The sequence below is a fragment of the Adiantum capillus-veneris genome, chromosome 10, assembly GCF_014529385.1.
Source record: "Adiantum capillus-veneris isolate H3 chromosome 10, ASM1452938v2, whole genome shotgun sequence".
Lineage (NCBI taxonomy): Eukaryota > Viridiplantae > Streptophyta > Polypodiopsida > Polypodiales > Pteridaceae > Adiantum > Adiantum capillus-veneris.
In genome coordinates, this window is record NC_140940.1 from 77551283 (window position 1) to 77558918 (window position 7636).

At 39.6% G+C, this 7636-nt stretch overlaps 1 pseudogene; it reads left to right on the forward strand.

Annotated features, from left to right (window-relative positions):
* The first annotated feature begins 3234 nt into the window (after positions 1-3234).
* LOC147449107 (uncharacterized) lies at positions 3235-3933 on the forward strand (annotated as a pseudogene).
* Positions 3934-7636: the final 3703 nt, after the last annotated feature.

Below are 7636 nucleotides of genomic sequence, written 5' to 3' on the forward strand. Positions count from 1 at the left end.
AACAACAAAAATTAAATGGTATTCCTAATGGTTTCAAAAAAAATTAAAAGGTATTCCTAGTTCAAAGTTTCCCTCAACAACAACAAAAAGGATTCACTAGTCTATAGTACATAACAACAAGCAACGATAAGGCACGTAGATTTGCAAGAGTATCAATTGAGAAGGGAGAATACAACAACGCACAAGAGAGAGAGAGAGAGAGAGAGAGAGAGAGAGAGAGGAAGGACACTTTGAAGAGAAGAAAATGCTAAAGGGAAAACAAAGGATAAGAAAAACACAAATATACCAATGCGAAGTTCACTACATCTTTATATGGACACAATAAGTCTTGAGAGGAAGGACACTTTGAAGAGAAAAAAATGCTAAAGGGAAAATAAAGGATAAGAAAAACACGAATATACCAATGCAAAGTTCACTAACTCTTTATATGGACACAACAAGTCTTTTGACTTTCCACTTTCATATGTCTTTTGACTTTTCGTCTTCTTCTATCTTTTGACTTTTTTCCTTCATCTGTCTTTCATTTCCTAAACTCGCCCTTCACTTAGGCACTTAAAATGTTTTGAAAGAATTTTTATTTTTCTAAGATTGGGGGAGACCTAATAGCTTCTCTCCAAAACAAGCTCAACAAAGAACTTTCCACCTTTAAGAGCCAAGGGGACCAATGCGTTATCAAGTTTTTGCAAAATTTGGTTGTCTCTCCCTATTCTAGTACTTATGATGCTTTGGTGCATTTCTATATCAATTCGCACGTGTTTTTGTCTAGTTTCAAGTTTACCCATCGAGGTGCCATTACCTTGCCATGAACCCTACCTCCATTCACGAGTCCCCCTCCTAGGAGGTTAGCTCCACCTTGTCAATCATCTCCCATGTAATGATGGTACATGCCTAGTCTTTCTTAGCAATTACAACCATATATTTAACATACTATGGTTTACAATGCACTACAAGGTCAAGGATCCCAATATCGTCGTGCTCCTTGGGTCTAGCAATGCACTCCAATTTAGCCCACTTCTAGGGTACCATATCTTGGGTGTTATTTTTCCATAGGAATATTTTGACAGGTTTTATGAACTCCTTCCAATATGTCAAGCTTGTTTTTACGAGCCAAAACCAGTGATCATTTGTTTCCTTTCTTGCCATGCTCATACTGATGAGCTAAAAATTTTTAACTCATGAAAAAATGTATGATGTATCCCTTGAGGAGTCATAATTATAGTTAAACATCATTGATTAACCTAGTCAACCAACAATAGCAATAACAAGGATTCTACCTATCACTATAACATTGGGAGGCAAATGTCCACGACTTATCTTTCCTACATCCAAAATAAACTTCCATACAAGGTGTCCAAAAACCTTCACAAAATTGTACTTCTCATCTTGGATCACAACTTGCCCTAGGAGACTCACTATGTGGTTCCATATGGTATCACGTGAGTGTAAGGAAGAGGGGTTTTCAATAGGGGTAGTAGTAGCGTGTAAAATAGGGGTAATCTCCACTTATTTTCTATATCTATTCTAGGTGGGTGGGGGGGGGGGGGGGGGGGGGGGGGCGGGGGGGGGGGGGATTGTGGCACCCCACACATCAAAAAATTGCCTTTGGGCCCTTTCTGATCTCAAAGATACATCATTAGAGAGTTAACTTTTAGGGTTCATCTCTATTTGCAACATGTTCTTCTCTAGACTAAGAGAGAAAGGATATCCCTCCCCTCTCTTCATGGCATGCTTTCTCTGCATTTCTTATAATTCTAGATCATTGCTCCTTTAAAAATAAATCTCTCTCTCTCTCCCCCCCCCCCCCCCCCCCCCCCCCCCCCCCCCCCCCCCCCCCCCCCCCCCGAGTCAAAGTACCCTTTTCACCCTCACCGACACCGCCTCAACTTAGCCCATTTCATCAATAAAAACCTCTTTCAAATTTCTATCCATTAATCTATAACTTTCACACCTTCCCAAACCAGTCATTTGCTGGTTGAAAGTCATAAAGACAGCACCAACCCCTCCTAGATTTAAACCAGTAATTCCTCTCTTAAAGACAGCACCAACCCCTCCTAGATTGTGCAAAATTACCCCTCCCAAAAGAGTCTCTATTTTTCTTAAATTTTTTGTAGGGAATGGAAACTCATTCACTATTTAAACCGTATCCCTTCACTCATTCCGCATATTGCCTATATCCCCAAACCCCTTTATGCTTCCCTCTTGTTGTTGTCATTTATCACACCTATATCTCATCCTCTAGCATCCTGTTGTGCATCTTGTGTGCAAACACCACACTCCTGCCCACCGGTTGTGGGAATTCCCTTAAGCCATAAACTTGGCCAATAGCACTAAAAGAGGTTTCCAAGGTTGTCTCCTTATGAAACCATGCAAATGGCTATGGTACCAAGGTGCATGATTTTAGTGCCATAGCTCTTGTCTTTCATGCATATCACCTCCAAATGTCCCTCCTTGTATGAGTTGTTTCCTACAGTTCCCCCCGACCACACATGCATATGCGAAGGTTCTCATCCATAGAAACTGAGCGTGCTCTGTACCACTAAAAGGAGAAGGGGAACTCTACATGCCTATTCTATACCCAACCACTCCCTTTTATAGACTACATGCTATCTTTAGGAAACTTCTATTCTTAGCATGTCTAGATGACTATTCCCCCCTTTGGTCCTACCTTTGTGTTGACATTTCCCACGTCAAGGCAATTGCTTTACCATTTAGCATTGGTGTGCTCTTGTGATTTGGTATAGGAAAGTCACACCATAAATTGGATGTTGTGGCCTCTTGGTGAAAAAGTTCTTAGTGTATTCACATATGAGCACATTTAGTTCACTCATGAACACATAGCTCACAATGTCTAGTGAGTCCACATTTAGTTCACATGGGCATCACATACACTCACAAAATCTACAATGCACATGAATACTCAATTCACCCATGAAACACTTTTCATAATGTCTATTGAGTTCACATTCACTTGACATGCAACTCACAATAGCCGCAATACTAGCCACGACATGCACATTTTATTCCTAGCTCACAAACCCAATTTGACCATAGAGAATTGAGATTATCCCTTGATGGTGCCTTGATCCCTTGTGGGTGGGATTGTGTTATCTATGGGACCCCTTCTCGTTTCCCAAACATGGACATGAACCATGTGTGAGTGTCGAAGTTCATAAACCATTATCGCCAATGCAACCCGTTTAAACTCTCGTCTCTCACAGCACAAGCTTGCTATCTATGGCGTCTGTCGAAGCCCCTTAAGCCAAGAAGACCTCTGCTTATTTATCTTTTTGTAAGGAACACACAGAGCTAACCAAATATTTCTTGAAAGATGCTGGGAAATCTTTCTTGGTCCCTACCCTCACCAAAGCCCTGATCGAGCTATGGTGATCTCTTACTAATGAAGAGAAGTAGAGATATAAGGACCCCTCTTCTCCCTGCATCTTAGGTGTTGTTCCCCCTCTACCCTCTGGTAGTGGCGGGCTTGAGGCTCAAAACCATGCTCGCATGAAGAAATCCCATGTGTGTAACACCAAGATTCTCTTTGAGGTGGAGGTGATTTAGCCTGCGAATGCTGAGGTTGAGGAAAAATGCATGGCAACACATGAAGTTGAAGATAAGAAAGATGAAGGTGATGGATTGGAAGAGAGTGGGGTACTATCCTTCCATCTTGCCAGAGTGAAAAGAATCGTCATGGCTGCAGTCGAAGCAAGCAGTCTAATAGCGCATGCTTCATGGCTATTCCTTTAGCATCTAGTGATGCCTTCCCGTGCCTCTATGCTTAAGAAAATGAGTATGTGAACTCAAAGGGGCATTCTAATAAGAAGTTGAAGCCAACAAACAAACCATTTCTTGCTCCACCAGGCCAGAACAAGAAAGATAGAAGATTTCTTCTCGGCTTCAAACCAAAACAAGGTTAGCAATTTAAATCTATAATGAATTCCTCTTTGTGTAGCATGTATGGATAATTTCTATCAGTTGCCTTAAATCTTTTGTTTTATAAGAATACAACAAAAACTTTAGAGGTGGAATTGTAACTTGTTTAGCATTGGACATTGCTTTACTATAGTTTTATCTGTTGTATTAAGGGAATGTGCTCACTTCTTTGCCCATTATTCACTCCATACTTGCAGGCACTTCAACCTTTTTTAATTCATGGACTAGTCAAGTGATCTATATCAATGCATTGATTTGTTTCGTGTCCTGCTTGATATCATAATTACAAGGAAATTTTGGGGCCTATCGAATAAAAAAATATGTTTCCAAAATCCCCCATTTCGCATTTTTTTTTATTTGCCATTTCTTGGGGAGCTTCAAATATTTTGTGTACAATATACCTATATGAAGCCTTTTTGAAGCCGTTCGAAGTATGATGAAATGACATTGATCATTGGATTATATAAACATTTCTAAAAAAATTATGGGGCTAAGTAATTTTTTGTTAAATTTAAGTTATTAATAATAATAATATTTCATGAAGATGGCACTAATTAATGGCAATTTTCTTCTTGCAACATTCCCTTGATCAAGTGTTAAATGTGACATGTATATAGTGAGCTTTTATTTTGAAATACATTTTATCAATATTGGGAATGTTTAAATCTAATCCCTAATAATAATACATGTTATACTACAATAATAGGGTGACTAAGAGGTCCCTAACCCATAGACACTACCATTGTGGTGGATCCTTGATAGGTCTCTAGGCCTAATAAAAGTTAGAGTCTCTAAGTAGGGAAAATCCAGGGCATAGGTCTTTTCCATTGGAAATGGCTTGGGACTATAGTCCTAGAGAAATACCTAGCCATGTCTCCTCTTCCACTAAAGAAGTTGACTAGATGTTAGTGCACGGGGATGGATAGTTATCCAACCAATCGGGTCCACCCGTCCATGATCAACAACTTTAGTTGATCCAGTTGATCCACACTTACCACCCTACACTCACACATGCTTATTTTTTTTTCTAATTACTACCACATTCTTTTGATGCTTAAAATAATGGTTTCTTTTAAATTTGAGTAACAATGATTCCGTAAAACAAAGTATTGAAAACATCATTGAAACACATTCTTTATCAAAATGACATTTTTAAATTTAATACAAGGTACTATCAACCAAAAATTTACCATAATAACCATGACTAGTACTCTTCTTGTCTCAAGATGACCTAAGGGTGAAAAACGCACCCATTCCTTATTCATAATCCAGGGTGGAAAATCATATCACCCAAAAACTTGGGGCATCCATATGTGTGCGCATTTCCGCACGTGTCAAAGGCTTGAAACTTGCTTGTGCACTGTGTGCGAGCCTCGAAAGACTGCAAGCACACAACTAGAGAGTCCTAGCAAGCTCAAAGAAACAATAGTGTGTCACCCATCGCTCAATGCTTCCATCGTCGTGAAGGATCCTGTGCTCCAAAGAAGAGGGAGCCCCTGCCTCACCGTGCTCAACCGTCTCACTGCCGCCAATGCTGCCACAATGCTCTCTCTCTCTCTCTCTCTCTCTCTCTCTCTCTCTCTCTCCTCTCTCTCTCTCTCTCTCTCTCTCTCAAGCATACACACACACACACACACACATACAACGAGAGCACACAAAGGAGAAGAAGATACAGATGGAGCAAGACCACTTCTTAGCTTGCACCTCCAAGAATGAGGATTTTTAGGTCAAATGGGCCTTATAAGAGTTTGACCCATTCACACATGGGCGCCCATGGTGGACGATCGTTGCAAAACTACTGTAAAACTAAGATAAGTGGTGCACCTCTCATCGACGATCACCTACACACCTATTGGATCGACAAGCCTCGTCCATGAGTCAATCAAATAAATAATATGTGTCTTTCAAAGGTGATAAAGTGTCCGAGAGGGTTAACATGCCCCCCTTCCTAATGTAGATTCTATTCCCTAAAGCTATTGAGATGAAGCTCGTTTGTCGAGGTGGAAGAGCATCCGAGATTGAATGTCCTTAGTCTTCTTCAATTACTATAAAATCAACCAAAATTGTCACAATAAATGCATTCTCATATTCTATTAAAAAGCATATGCAATTGTAGGTACGCAAATTGATTGGTAACAGAATATTAAAAAATTTGTCAACAAACATTAAACTATAATATAATCAAACATATAAGCAATTGTAAAGGTCAAAAACTAAACAAGTTTTGGGGTGCTAATTTAACAATCAAAAGGCATTAGAGGTCAACTATTGATACCATGGGCAAGCTTCTCAATTTTCTTTAGTCAATTAAGCTGTTTAATCACCGCGAGAGCCAAGTATTTCATGTCTAATGGATGACTAGAGGCTATACCTAGAAGACCTTCTAGTTAAACTAAGATAAAAGGAATTGCTCATGAAATCATTGCTTGGACTTATTCCCTTTGCTTTGACCCCCCAAAGTATTTTCACATTGATTCAATTTTGATGTGTGTGCTTATTTTGTATGTCTTGGGTTTTTTGATTTTCAAGGAAAAGCACCCACACAGGGAACCTCTAGGGCTCTAGTACCATAGGCGATACATGTGAGTAAAGTACCAAATCAAGCTGGGATTTCTCTTCCAGCCAAAGATTTTACATTGTGGCACTTTTGATTTTTTTTGTTTGTTTGTTTTTAGCATTTTAATTTTGTAACTTTGGGGGGTTAGGAAGGTATTTCCCATGGTACTAAGAGAAGATATCTAACACCTAACTTGATCAAACTAGCTTAGTCAGACTGCTTGATTCTTTAACCTAGACAAGGGATTGTGAGAAAAAATTATATAGGATCTAATGTTTAATCTAAGCAAATTGTGCTACCAGTCACATCTAAAGCAGACATACATGGATGCAAAAACAAAGACAAGGGGCAATGCTAATGATCAAGAAACACTGATTCGTGTTGATGATCGCACTTGATTTGAAGAGTGAATGAGAGAAATATTTCATGAAGTTCCAAATCCTAATAACATCAGCACATTCTTGTACACACTAGAAAACACAAGGAATACCTCTAGGAGGCACATCAGTGGGAAGAGGCATCAACCTTTATCAAACAACATAAGGAACCCTAACCTAATCCCCATAGAGAGTCAAGGGAACAAGATACTGTAGAGATGGGGAGGTAACCCTAAGGCTAAACCCCTATCCTTGTCATAGTCAAGAAAAAAAAGTCATCATCCGTGAGACCATACGTGCCATCCGTGTAATCATGTAACTCTTCCTCATCAATAGAGGCACAAATATTCACTAGCAACATCACTAGGAGTCTATAGTCATCTTGGCCAAGAGGGTAAGCTTGTGCAATCGTAGAGATGTCCTCTACTAAGTATGGATCAATCGTGGTCAGGCCTACGTATCAACCATTTCACCTCCTCAAAATTCCTCTGACACGCTAGCATATCTACCAAATCCCATTCACATGCAAGCACCGGGTAGACTATGTGAAACACAAAAACTATGTGAAAAGTAAAGAGGGTACCTCTTAGGAGTGGATGACTCTGTGTTTTTGTGTTTCACCGGGTAGACTATGTGAAACACAAAAACAGTTGTGAAAAGTAAAGAGGGTACCTCTTAGGAGTGGATGACTCTAACGTACTAGCCATATCTATACACACAGATAGATGATGGTTATAGTGAAAATATTATAAGGGTCGTGTCAAAAGGT